Source organism: Bubalus bubalis, chromosome 3, assembly GCF_019923935.1.
Source record: "Bubalus bubalis isolate 160015118507 breed Murrah chromosome 3, NDDB_SH_1, whole genome shotgun sequence".
In the NCBI taxonomy this organism is placed as follows: Eukaryota; Metazoa; Chordata; class Mammalia; order Artiodactyla; family Bovidae; genus Bubalus; species Bubalus bubalis.
In genome coordinates, this window is record NC_059159.1 from 27,810,350 (window position 1) to 27,823,968 (window position 13,619).

A 13,619-nucleotide genomic window follows, 5' to 3' on the forward strand; every position below is an offset into this window, starting at 1 on the left:
AGACCTGGGAGGCACCGTGTGTGGCATAAATACTCATGGGGGAGGTGGCCATTAGCCCCACCATAGAGCCACCGAGCAGATGACCCACAAACTGGAGAACAATTACATGAAAGAAGTTCTCGCACTGTTGCAAAAGTTCTATGGGCCACAACAGATTCCCCAACCTGGGGATCTGGCAAAGGGAATGAGTACCCCCAGGGAATTTGACTTTGAAGCCCAGTGGATTTGATTACAGAACTTCCACAGGACTGGGAAACAGACTCCTGGAGGGCACAAACAAATCTTTGTGTGCACCAGGACCCAAGAGAAAGGAGCTGTGACCCTACAAAAGACTGAGCCAGACTGGCCTGTTGAGGGTCCAGGAGTCTCCAGCAGAGGTGTGGCTCGACAGTGGCCTGCCACGGGGTCAGGGGCACTGAATACAACAACAGTCCTGGGAGCCATTACCCCTACCATAGTTCAGCCTGAGGCCAAATTACAGGGAGGGAACACAGCCCCACCCATCAACAGAAAATTGGATTAAAGATTTACTGAAAATGGCTCTGCCCATCAGAGCAAGACCCAGATTTCCCCACAGCCAGTCCCTCCCATCAGGAAGCTTCCACAAGCCTCTTATCCTTATCCATCAGAGGGCAGACAGAATGAAAACCACAATCACAGAAAACCAAAGTGATCACATGGATCACAGCCTTATCTAACTCAATGAAACTATGAACCATGTCGTGTAGGGCCACCCACGATGGACGGATCATGGTGGAGAGTTCTGACAAAACGTGGTCCACTGGAGAAGGGAATGGCAAACCACTTCAGCATTCCTGCCTTGAGAACCCCATGAACAGTATGAAAGGGCAAAAAGATATGACACTGAAAGATTACTTCCCCAGGTCAACAGGGGCCCAACATGCCACTGGTGAAGAGCAGCCTGTGTGCAGAACAAAAGGTTGGACAGTCAGGACACCCACCACGGGGCGCTGACGCAAGGGACATCGGCGCACTCAGAGCGTCACAGAGCTGAGACCGTGAGCACGGTGGCTCGATAGCTCTGGCCAGGAAACACTTCTGGAGGTGACACATGAGAGAAAGGCAAGGTGCGGGGCAGCATTCACACATGCTGCCTTTTTCTGTTCAAAATAACCAAAAAACAATTTTGTGTCAATGCTGTGTGTACACAGCAAGGACACATAAGGAACCCAGTGGTCGCCTCTAGAAGGGGCACAAGAAGGGCTGGAGGAGGCTGCTCCCTCAGACTCCGTCCCCATGTGTCTGTTAGGTAGGTAGAATAGGGAAAAGGAGTCCAAAATGGCGGTGGCTAAAGAAGGTCCGAGGACCAGAGTGAAAACTTCAGGCAGAACAAATAGCACTCCTGGCTAAGCCCAATTTGCATAGGGCAGGCCCAGGTAGAGGAAAAAAACATAAAAGGAGGAGCCAAAGCGCTCTCTCATGGACTCTCTCTCCCGCGTGCGTGCTCTCTTCTCTCTCTCTCTCTCTCTCTCTCTCTCTCACTCTCCTGCTATCGTCTAAATAAAATAGAGCTATAACACTGATTTGCCTAAGAGCTGTAGCACGGTTTGTCCAAGACCCAAGAGCTGTGACGTGCCGAGGGCTTTAATGTCCGTCGTTCCAAATCTTTGTTGTGACGAGACAAAGAACCGAGGAACATACACTCCCGTGACATCTATGGTGCCGTGACTTGGATATAACCTGGCTGAAACAACCTCCGCGTGGAAGAGGCCAAGCACAGCAGGAGCCCAACTTGGCGAAGCTCCCATGCTAGAAACGAAGAAACCCAGCGCAGGGGAAGGCCCATCGTGCTAGAAACCGGGACAGCGAAAAACGAACTCGGCAGAAAGCTCACGCGGCCCAGTCTCAGATTCCAGAAGACCTCCGGTTAAGGTAAGAGGTCCTCGCTCCTATGGTTGGACGGACCTTTACAATCTCTCGTTTCTTGTTTCCTCTAACCTCCCGCAAACAGGCGGGCAGCAGGGGGCACAATTGAGGGACTCTGGAGAGGCTGCTCCTCAGTATGTCCCAAAGGCGCTATCTGCTGAGACCCAGTAGCTGTTACACAAGCCGGTGGGGGTTCTTCTGTCCTTTTTCTTCTCTGTGCCAAGGATCAGACCAATGAAACTGTGAGCACCGGTCAGATATTTAGCAAATTTTCCGGCGGGCTATGAAGGGGATTCCTTCGCATGTTTTTCCCACTGCTTTTTCCTCCTGTCCTTCAGCTCTCTCCGGGGACTCAAGCCCGGCCATAACTAATGAAACTCAGGCTCTGATGTCTCATTGCAAAAATTCATTGAGAGACAAAGCGATAAGAGGTAGATTTGTTAGGATCCAGAGAGAAGGCACCCTTCAGGGTGTGAACCATTGCCGAGGGCAAGGGCTGCGGCCATGGTATTAGGCCTGGCTAGGTTTTGTGAGGGGATGGAATTCATATGCTAATGAGTGAGAGGATCATCCCAGCCATTTGGGGAACCACCCACTCCTCCCTCTTTTGACCTTGTGCCTTGGAGCTGTCCTGACACCTCTGGGTCGGTCTGTTGGCTTCTGCCCCCTTCCCTCCTGTTTCATGCTCTTTTCCTGAGCCCCATCCAGACCCATAAGACTGCCTCTACAATCTTCTGGAGAGACAACCAGAAAATAGCTGGCCTTGGGAGGGAAATACTCTATAATATCCAACCCCCTAATCCTACCCAATACTGGTCACACTGGAGATCTTGGGGACGCCCAAACTCCAGTCCGGGGGGTCCCAGGAGGTCATCATGCCTTGACCTGCCTAGGGATCGGTCTTTGAAAGGTTGTCACGTCTCAACCTGTTCAGGGATCCTCTAGTTCCAGGGGTCCCAGGAGGTCATCATGCCTCGACCTGCCCGGGGATTCGATCTCTAGGAGGCTGTCACACCTCAGCCTGCCTAGGGATCTGCACCCTGACCCAGGGACGACTGGCTCTCAGGTTCCAACAGTTCTGGGTAGGATAAGCTTCAGAAAGACTCACCCCTAAGGAAGTCCACCCATGATTACTTGTGGGACTGTGCCCAGTCTCAGCAATAACTCAGGAGCCCAATGAGAACCCCATTGCCTTTCTGGAGAGGCTAAAAGAGGCACTCCAAAAGTTTACAAACCTGGGCTTAGACTCTTAAGTTACAGCAGCTACAACAGCAGGACCCTGCTGCCTCTTTAGATGAGATGGTCCAGACAGCCACCAATACCTTTTATAACAGAGAACAGGAGAAGGAGGCCAAGGCCCAGGAGGAGAGAAAGAAAGAGACAAGGCATGCCCAGATGCTGGCCGCCCTCCAGAGAAGCCCTATGGCAAACCCCGAGTCCTTGAGGGACAAGGCACGAGACAGATGCCTGATCTGTAGACAGGCGGGGCATTGGGCCAAAGAATGTCCAATCTGTGACAAGTCTCCTAGAATGGCTTGCCACAAATGCCATCAACTGGGACATTGGGCGGCACTCTGCCCTCGGGACCCAAGAGTCTCAAGGTCAAGCACCAAGCCTACCCTCACGATGGTTCAAGAGAACTGAAGCGGCCCGCTCCAGCCAGCCCACCTGTCACAGATAAGCATCACGGGGCTGGAGCCAAGGGTGCAACTGGATGTGGCAGGTAGGTCCGAGAATTTCTTGGTTGACACAGGGGCTACCTACTCTGTCTTGATCTCCTACTTTGGAGCCTTCTCTTCCCAAACCTGTACCATTTTGGGTGCTACAGGAAAAGCAACTAGTAAAAGATTCACCCAAGCACTTCTTTGTTGCTGGGATGGGCAAATATTTTCCCACCAGTATCTGGTGGTCCCTGAGTGTCCTACCCCCTTATTCGAAAGAGATATACTCACTAAACTGGGGACCACCCTTGTGATGGGAAGTTTTTCAGCCCCTAGAGCTCTACAGCTCCTGGTTACTACTGAAGAACCGATTACACCTTCAATAGAGAGGGACCAAAAACTATGGGAAGACAAAATTAACCCCCAGGTGTGGGACCAGGGGATTCCTGGACGAGCCCACCAAGCTGAACCGGTCATCATTGTCCTCTGAGATCCCACTCGGTTTCCTAATCGGAAACAATATCCTCTCAAAAGAGAGGCTCGGGAGGGACTATAGCCTTTAATAAATAAATTACTTGCTTGTGGGCTATTGATCCCCACCAGTTCGCCATGTAACACCCCAGTTCTCTCAGTAAAGAAAAAAGACGGAACCTAGCGGCTGGTTCAAGATCTCCGGATCATAAATGAAGTTGTAGTCCCCCTCCATCCCACCCAATCCCTATGTAATCTTGGGAGAAATCCTACCCAGTGCCAAGTGGTTTACAGTCTTGGATCTCATAGATGCATTTTTTTGCATACCACTGGCTAAAGAATCCCAATACCTTTTTGCCTTTGAGTGGGAGGCCCCAGGAGAAAAACACCAACAGATGACTTGGACAGTATTACCTCAGGGGTTCAGAGATAGCCCCCACCTGTTTGGACAGGCCCTTAGCCGGGATCTCCTAGATCTGGACCTGGGACCTAATGGGAAAATATTACAATACGTAGATGACCTACTAATCTGCTCTCCAGGTGAGAAAAGTGCTCAACAACATGCAATTCAGGTTCTAAACTTCTTGGCAGAAAGGGGATATAAAGTCTCCCAAGCTAAGGCACAGATGGTCGAGACAAAGGTCACTTACCTGGGAGTTCAGATTACACACGGGTCCAGGAGGCTGTCCTCTGATCGGGTACAAGGAATCCTCCAGTTGCCCTCCCCCCACGACTCGAAAACAATTGCAAGCTTTCCTGGGGCTAACTGGTTATTGTAGAATCTGGATACCCAATTATGGTCTAATTGCCCAGCCCTTATATGAAAGCTTAAAGGGACGAGATGATTCAATCCCACTGATGGGGGGAACTCCTCAAAAGGAGGCAGAGGCTACACTAAAACAGGCCTTAACTCAGGCACCTGCCTTGAGGTTGCCAGACCCAGAAAAAGCATTCCAACTTTATGTCCATGAAAGTGAGGGAATAGCCTTGGGAGTGTTAACTCAAAGGTTGGGATCTGAGCCCCAGCCTGTAGCTTACTTATCCAAGAGGCTCGATCCAATTTCCCGAGGTTGGCCCCCCTGCCTTCGAAATCTTGCAGCTATTGCAATCATGATAGAAGATGCTTTAAAACTCTCCTTTGGGGGCAAACTAACTATTTTTACCAGCCACCAAGTAAACCAACTCCTAAATGGGAGAGGCCATTTATGGATGTCTGATCAAAGAATCCTTAGATATCAAGTAATGCTGATGGAAAATCCAGGCCTCACTATATCTCCTTGTGAGGTTCTTAACCCAGCCACCCTCCTATATACCCCCGAGGGCTCTCTGCCCTTTCACTCTTGTCTAGAAACCTTGGACCACTGGACAAAACCCCGAGAGGGATTGTCAAAAGATCCTCTGACCAATCCTGAGGAAATCCAGTACACTGATGGAAGCAGCTTTGTCTTGGATGGAAAAAGAAGAGCTGGGTATGCAGTAGTCTCCAATTTTGAGACCATAGAGGCTAAGCCTCTGCCACCAGGTACTTCAGCCCAATTAGCTGAGCTCGTAGCCCTGACTCGAGCTTTAGAGCTGGGAAAAGGAAAAAGAATAGCCATTTACACTGACTCCAAGTATGCCTTTCTGGTGCTACATGCACATGTGGCTGTTTGGAAAGAAAGGGGCCACTTGACCACCCGAGGGCCCCCAATCAAATATGGTGATCAGATTCTTCGACTCTCGGAGGCAGTCCATCTGCCCACTGAGGTTTCAGTCTCCCACTGTAAAGGACACCAAAAAGGGAGCACAGAAGTGGCATGAGGGAACCAAGCAGCTGATCAGGCAGCTAGGAGAGCAGCATTACAGAACCATGACCTAATAGGGATTGCCACCTTAGTTCCACAGACTAATTTGCCAGAAACTCCTTCATATACTGAAGGTGAGACTCTTAAAGCTAAGAGCGAGGGCTTTCAAGAAGATCATATGGGGTGGTTCCAAAAGGAGGGACTCCTTTTTCTGCCTGGAAACCTCCAATGGAAGTTGGTTAACTCCTTACATGCCACTACTCATTTAGGAGAAAAGGCCCTCCACAGATTACTAGAAAGTTCCTTCAGAGGAACAGGCTTCCAAACAACTATAAGACAGGTGGTCTCCTCTTGTCCCACTTGCCAATTAAACAACCCCCAAGGAGCTCGAAAACCCCAGCTGGCCCAGCCCGTCCAACGACATGGGGCCTACCCCAGAGAGGACTGGCAGATGGACTTCACCCAGATGCCAGTTTCTCAAGGGTATTTGTACCTATTAGTTATGATAAATACTAATAGGTATTTATACCTATTAGTTATGATAGATACATTCACAGGATGGATTGAAGGCTTTCCCACCTGGACCGAGAAGGCTGAGAAGGTAGTTAAAAAACTGCTCCATGAAATCATCCCAAGATTTGGTCTGTCCAGGTCATTACAAAGTGACAATGGGACATCATTTACTTCTAAGGTCACCCAAGGGGTCTCGAAAGCATTGGGCATTACTTATTATCTCCATTGTGCCTGGAGGCCTCAATCTTCAGGAAAAGTAGAAAGAGCCAATCAATTCTTAAAATCAGCGATAAAAAAAGATAACCCAGGAGACCTCCCTGGGATGGAAGGAGGCTTTACCAATAGCTCTCCTCTGCACCCGCATTGCCCCTAAGGAATAGGTTGGTCTTAGTCCTTATGAGATGCTATATGGGAGACCTTTTGTTTATGTCAATGACCTCTTCCTAGATCCAGAGGTTCAGACCCTTCAGTCTTATACCATGGCCACTGGGCAATTCCAACAGGATATACGTTTGTGGGGTATGAACCAAGACCCAAAAGATTCTAAAGAGTCACCACTATATGCTCCAGGGACTCAAGTCCTAATTAAAGTCTGAAAAGATGGGTTCCCAAAGGCTCAACTCCAGCCCACATGGAAGGGCCCCTACCCTGTAATACTTTCTACCCCCACAGCAGTCAAGGTACCAGGACATGACTCCTGGATTCACTACTCATGAGTCAAGCCATGGAAGAAAACAGAAGAGGACACTCAATACACCTGTGAACCCCTGGGAGAGCTCAGATACCTATTCAGGACTACCAATGAGTGTCATTCTAATGAACACCCCCAAAATCTGGTTTCTGGGGATAAGATTTCTCAGGATAACTCTAAAGAGCCAACACAGCTTGACAGAAACTGTACTCCAAAACAGACAGGAGATAGATCTTCTGATCCCTGAACAAGGAGGGACTTGAGCCATCCTGGCGATGTGAATTTAAAATTGGCTAATGCCCCTACTAGTCCTTGTTATGCTTTATTGATGATGCTTATGATTATTCCATGTACTGTCAATTGTCTAACCTGTTTTGTCTCTGCCCAGGTCAACAAGCTACAACATGCAGTGCCAATTCAACAAAGATATAAAACTACAGCCGACCACGGAAAATATCACACACCCTTAGACGGACACGGCTATAAGGACTCTGAGGCTTGAGACTAGCAAGAGAGGGGGGCCCAATACCCCTCGCCATCCCAGTTCAGCAGGAAGTAGCTAGAAAGATCTCGACGCCACTATTCCCAAAGAATTGGGCCTCCCATCTCTTGAAGGGGGAATGTTAGGTAGGTAGAATAGGGAAAAGGAGTCCAAAATGGAATGTCACGCAAGTGTATGTTCCTCGGTTTTTTGTCTCGTCACAACAAAGATTTGGAGCAACGGACATTAAAGCCCTCAGCGCGTCACAGCTCTTGGGTCTTGGACAAACCGTGTTACAGCTCTTAGGTAAATCAGTGTTACAGCTCTATTTTATTTAGAAGATAGCAGGAGAGTGAGAGAGAGAGAGAGAGAGAGAGAGACAAAAGAGCGCACGCACGTGGGAGAGAGAGTCCGTGAGAGAGCGCTTTGGCTCCTCCTTTTATATGTTTTTTTCCTCCACCTGGGCCTGCCCTATGCAACTTGGGCTTAGCCAGGAGTGCTGTTTGTTCTGCCTGAAGTTTTCACTCTGGTCCTCGGACCTTCCTTGTCTTTTAGCCACCGCCATTTTGGACTCCTTTTCCCTATTCCACCTACCTAACATGTCCGTTACAAGTTCAACATAGAAATGAAACCCGCTGACCCACTGACCCAGGGACTTTACAACAGCCAGCAAACCCTCCAGAGATAATGAAGATATGTGAAGTTGTGACCTCAGGGCCTGTTTTAGTAGCTAAAAGAGGTGAAATGGCCCAATGTCCAGCAGGAGGGGACAATGTCTAGCACGTGTGAGGCAGGGCTGTGGACCACTACCCACACAGAAGGGCCCAGTGGCACAGCCTGGGATTCCTGACAGGGGCCATCAGCAGCACCAAGCTCCACCCTGTGTGTGCCCACCACCAGTCCTTCCTGCTGGCTCCTCCAGGACATCTGACCGTCACTGTCCCCACCACAGGGCTGGGCACCAGGGAAGGACCCGGCTCAGGCCCCACGACTGGCCCGTCTCCAGGCTGCCGTTCAAGTCACATTAGCTGCCCCCTCTCTGGGCTCAGAGATGGCGCCCTCCATCCCCACATGACCAAACTGGCCCCACAGAAACACACTCCCACCACACCTCCTGGGCTCACACCCACAGGGAGAAACTGGTGAGGGGGACAGACTGGGCCGCGAGGAGCTCCGAAAGGCTAGTCACCCCCACACAACACACCGCACCCCTCCTTCCACAGACAGGGTCCTGTCGGTGCCCTCAGAGGACTCGTAGTCAGTGGCCCCTCGGTTCCTGGGGCCCCACTTTGCGTCTTGCTAGGTGGCCCCAGGCACAATGGACACATTCTATCTGAGTGCTTGGGACTCATTTGGCCCCCGGTTCCAAGCTTCTAGAAAAAGAGCAGAAGAGGAAAGGAACGAGGGGCTGGGAGGGGCTGGGATGGGTTGGAGGCAGAGCACAGCAAGTGCAGGTGCTGTGCGACCCCAGGCCAGTAGCTCAGCCTCCCTGGAAAGCCTCGCTCAGGGAGTGTAATGGGACCTTATGTGCCCAACAGGGCCAGCCCTTTGAGATTCCCAGAGCTTCTGAGCTAAGTCCCTTCCAGTGAGGGCTGGCCTCAGCTACAAGCCCCGGGATGCAGAGTTGAGGCCACAGAACGGGGCCCCACGCACCGGGCCCTAGAAACGGGTGAGCCTAGGGAGTAAACCAGGCCTGAGCGCTGCAAGGCTCTGGGTCCACCGGAGCAAGAATGAGGAGGGCCCTGGGTCCGTCCAGGGCTGGAGCCCCACACAGCTGCTTCCGAGGGACAGGAAAAAGAAGTTAAGGCAGGAAGGGTGGCTGGGCCAGTCCTCTTGCCAAGAAACTGGAGGGCCAGGGTCCCCCTGCCAGCCGCCCTTGCTGCTGTGTGGACGGCACCCAGTCCTGGACGCTGGACCTCAACAGGTATCTGCTGGAGCTGCGGGAGGTCCCTCCCACACAGAGGGGAGGCGCCACTGAGGGACCTCACGGGAGGTGGAGGCATGCTCAGGGCAGGGGGTGGTGCTCAGGCAGGGCGTTCCTCATGACAGCCTTGAGCCCACCCACCGAACTTGCCCTGTCCCCGCCCTCTCCAGGAGGGACAGAAAGTGGTATCATCTGGTGTCTAACACCACCAGACATCATCAGAGGTCTGGCAGCTAGTGTCTGCAGCCTTGACCCCTCACCTGTGGCCTCGAGAGAGCGAGTGTCCTCCAGGAAGCTGGGTCCCATCCTCTCTAAGAGGGGGTCACCCCCGGAATGCCAGCATCATCGAAGTGGGCCGTGAGGCATGGGTGCACCAAGCCCCTCTCTGCCCCACTGGCAGAGCTCTGATGTCCACCAGATGAAGGATACCAACAGGCGGACTCCAGGCTGGGAAGTGGGGCCCCAGAGCACCTGGAGTCCTCGTTCTCATCTCCCTGCAACAGGGCCAGGTCTGAGGCAGCTTCCTCCACCGTGCCCCATCAGGGCTTTTGACTTACTCCACCCCACCCCACCTTGGAAATCTCTTCCTCCAGGCCCCTCGCCCTGTCCAGGTGTCCACTCAGGTGGTGCCTCCTCCGAGAGGCCTTCCCCGACCTTCACTGTCCCATTTCTCTGTGTTATTTTCCCCGACAGTGTTCGTCTCCACCTGGCGTTTGACTAGATCTTTTTCCCCAGCGAGAACATTGCCTCAAGGGCTTCCGAGTGCAGAAGGGGAGCAACCCTTGCCTGCAATCCTGAGCTGCTCACGAGGCCCAAACCTGCCTCTCGGCCCTAGTGGGCAACCCACGTGCACAATGAACTGAAAGTCGCTTAGTCGTGTCTGACTCTTTACAACCCTGTGGACTATACAGTCCATGAAATTCTCCAGGTAAGAATACTGGAGTGGGTAGCTGTTCCCTTCTCCAGGGGATCTTCCCAAGCCAGGAATCGAACCCAGGTCTCCCCATTGCGGGCAGATTCTCTATCAACTGAGCCACCAGGGAAGCGTGCACAGTGAGAGCAGTGGTAAATACAGCCCCTCAGGGGCATCCTCGGCCAGGGCAGGAAGACAGATGCGCTGTTCACCTCGATGTCCACCGAGGGTCCACAGCTGCTCAGAAGGGGTGGGGGTGGTGTGGCCAGCCGCATGGGGCTGGGGCTGTGGAAGGAGGAGAGCCAGGGCCGCAGCCCCACCCATGCTGGCGCCAGGGTCGGGGCAGGGGTCCCTGCGGCTGTGCCGGCAGTCTCCTCCCCCTCTGCCCTGGGGCTTCAGGAGTCTGGGCGAACTCGGCCGGCTGCCAGGGATGCAGAGACCCTGCCTCACACACAGTGGGAGCCTGTCCGGAGTACCAGTCACACCCTGGCCATTGAGCAGCCAGGGTCCCATCCCCAACAAGTGTTGACCCATCCGAGCCGTGCTGCCTCTTGGATGCCTCCTGTTAAGGACAGAAAATGTACGTGAGGTTGGCATCTGCTGCAGACTCTGCCCGAGGTTTGCTCTCATGGGAAGTGTCATGTCCTGCCCCGGATTTTTGAGGAAAACCAATGCCCCAAGAAGAGGGACCATGAATGCCCCACAGCTTGGCTTTCTCCGGAGTGAGCCCCCACCCCTGACCTGGAGACACAGTGAGAGTGTGAGAGCCAGGGCTCAGGGGCCGGGTGGGCCTTGGTGAAATCCCAGCTCAGCCCCTTGTGTCCGGGCCACACTCTGTCTCCCTGTGGGCCTTGACCTCCCTGTCTGTGACCTGGTTCCTCCGAGCCCTGGGCCCCAGGCTACAGCCTCCGGGGTTAAGGGAGGGAAGGAGCAACATACAGCCTGGTGGGAGGACAGAAGGAGGTTAAACCCTCCAAACACCAGGGACTGTAACTCAGAAGTGCCTCTCCAAGGTCTCTGGCCAAAGAAACTGAATCCAGGATTCACACAAAACCATCTATGAAGGTTGAGAACATCACTGCCCACAACAGCCAAAGCGGGGAACAAACCAGGTGACCATACAAAAGGTGGTCCATGCAGTCAAATAGTACTCCACCCCAGGAGGACGACCCTGGAGGTAATTATGCCAAGTGAAACAAAGGACAAAGACCATGACTCCACCTACACAAAGTGTCCAGAACAGGCACATTCACAGACGAGGGCTGCAGGGGTGCTGGGTGCCCACTGACACACACAGGGTGCTGCTTCTGGGGGTGAAGACGCCCTGCAACTAGAGCGTAGAGCCGACCACAGAGCACCGTGAGTATACACAGCACCCCTGAGCTGTGCACTTTGGCTAATTCTAGGTCACATGGCTTTTACCTCAATAAAAAGAGGGGAGTCACCAGGGCCAGGGCAGGACCACAAGCAGCCACAACAGGTGACAGTGAGCAGAGAGGGTCTGGGCACGTGTGCCTCCAGCCACCTGCCAGCAGTGTGACCTTGGCCACATCCCTTCTCTGAGCCCCCGTGTCTCCACCTGGCAGAGGAGGAGAACGCACCAGCTCGGGGGCCGTGAGGAGGGCCGGTGGCACGTCTGGAGTGGGCCTGCTGCCCCATGACCACCACCAGCAAGGGCCACAGGCACCCTCCCCATTGGCGGAGAGCTGAGCCACGCAGCCGTCCCTCTGTGTCCCTGGTCAGCTGGTGTCTCGTCCCTGGGCCTTGCCCACCCATCTCTGAAGGGACTGGACACCAGCCGTCTATGGAGCCCCAGCCCTAGGACCTTTCTGTTCCTGGAACTCCACAGGGTGGGCAGTGGGGATTAGGCAACAGGGGGTTCAGATCCCAGCTCCCCGCTGCCCAGCCCTCCACCCTCAGGATCACGGTCTGAGGCTCCATGCCTATATCTCCCCATCTGTAAATGTGGGGTAACTATAAACACTCTGTGGGATGCAGGGAGACTTGACTGAGTCCTGCCTCAAGGCACAGGCTCTGCAGGAGTGAGTCAGGCACCCGGGCTTAGGGCCCTCATTCTTCAGGTGAAGAGACAGAGGGTCAAGCTGGAGCGTGGAGAGGGGGCTACAGACTGGGCTGCTCCACACTAGGTGGGCTAAGCCCAGGTTCCCCAAGAGTAGACACTCAGGCTGGCTGTGCCAAGAGGGGCGGCCAGGAAGGAAGGGGGCTGAACGGGGTGGCAGGGGTGGGTGGGGGAGCCGGCTCTCATATGTGCACTTGGACGCACACACGCACGCACACACACACACACACACACACACACACACACATACAGGCAGGAAGAGCTGCCCAGAGGGACGGGTAGGTGGCCTGTGTCGGGTGGATTCAGCCCTACCAACCACGCTTTATAAATTTTGCATCATCTCAGCTATGAATAGATTCCTCCACAGCAAGACAGACAGTTCAAAGGGAAGAGAAGGGCCTGTGGCGGGTTAGAGGGGTGGCAAGACGCACTGAACCCCTGCCTCGAGCTCTGGAGCTGTGGCTGGCGGGAGTGGGGGAGGACCGGAGGAGGGGTACAAGGGAGCCGGAGGACAGAAAGGGCCAGGTGTGTCGGGCCCAGGAGGACACGACTCAGGTGGGCACGCTGAGGCCTGGGCCTGGGGTGAGCTGGGCCCGTGGTGAGTGTGGGAAGGGGCCCAGTGAGCTGATAGGGTCAGGTGAGTGGACCCCAGGGCGTGGGGTCTGGGAGTGTGGGTGGGGTGGCTTCAACAGCCACTTCAGGGCTGGAGGACTTGGGGAAAGAGGCAAGACTTCTCTGTGCCAGTTTCCCAGTAATAAATGTGTGATAACACCGCAGCTGGTGGGGAAGGTGCACCCTCTGGGCCCCTGCCCAGGGCTCAAGCCCAGCCCTACCGCCCACCAGCCATGGAAGTGGCTCCCTGCAGAGTGGCCCTGTGTGCTTGGAGAACCACCCTGGCACAGAGTCACAGCAGCACCCGTTTACCACCACAGTATTCTGGTTGTTGAAACGTGAGGGGCCCATCACCCGTAAAGTAACTGCTGGGCAGTCCCACCGGCCACAAGGGTGTCACTCCAATATGTCTGGGGCCCCTGTCTGGTTCCCACTGGGCCATCGCCAGCTGAGACCAGGGGACTTAGTGAGGGGAGGCTCGCCGCTGGCAGGCCACACCCCATGGGGCTCTGTGGGCAGCACGGCCTCATTCACTGCCCACGTTCCCAGTTCAGGGACCTCAGGCCATCGTTTGACCCTGCACTGGGGAGCAGGCTTATAAA

The 13,619-nt window shown here is 53.8% G+C and overlaps 1 long non-coding RNA gene across 1 annotated transcript; it reads left to right on the top strand.

The window, feature by feature from the left end:
• The first annotated feature begins 1,687 nt into the window (after positions 1 to 1,687).
• LOC123465509 lies at positions 1,688 to 7,427 on the top strand. Its single transcript, XR_006640727.1, has 2 exons — positions 1,688 to 1,893; positions 7,396 to 7,427. It is a non-coding gene; the product is annotated as an uncharacterized LOC123465509 (long non-coding RNA).
• Positions 7,428 to 13,619: the final 6,192 nt, after the last annotated feature.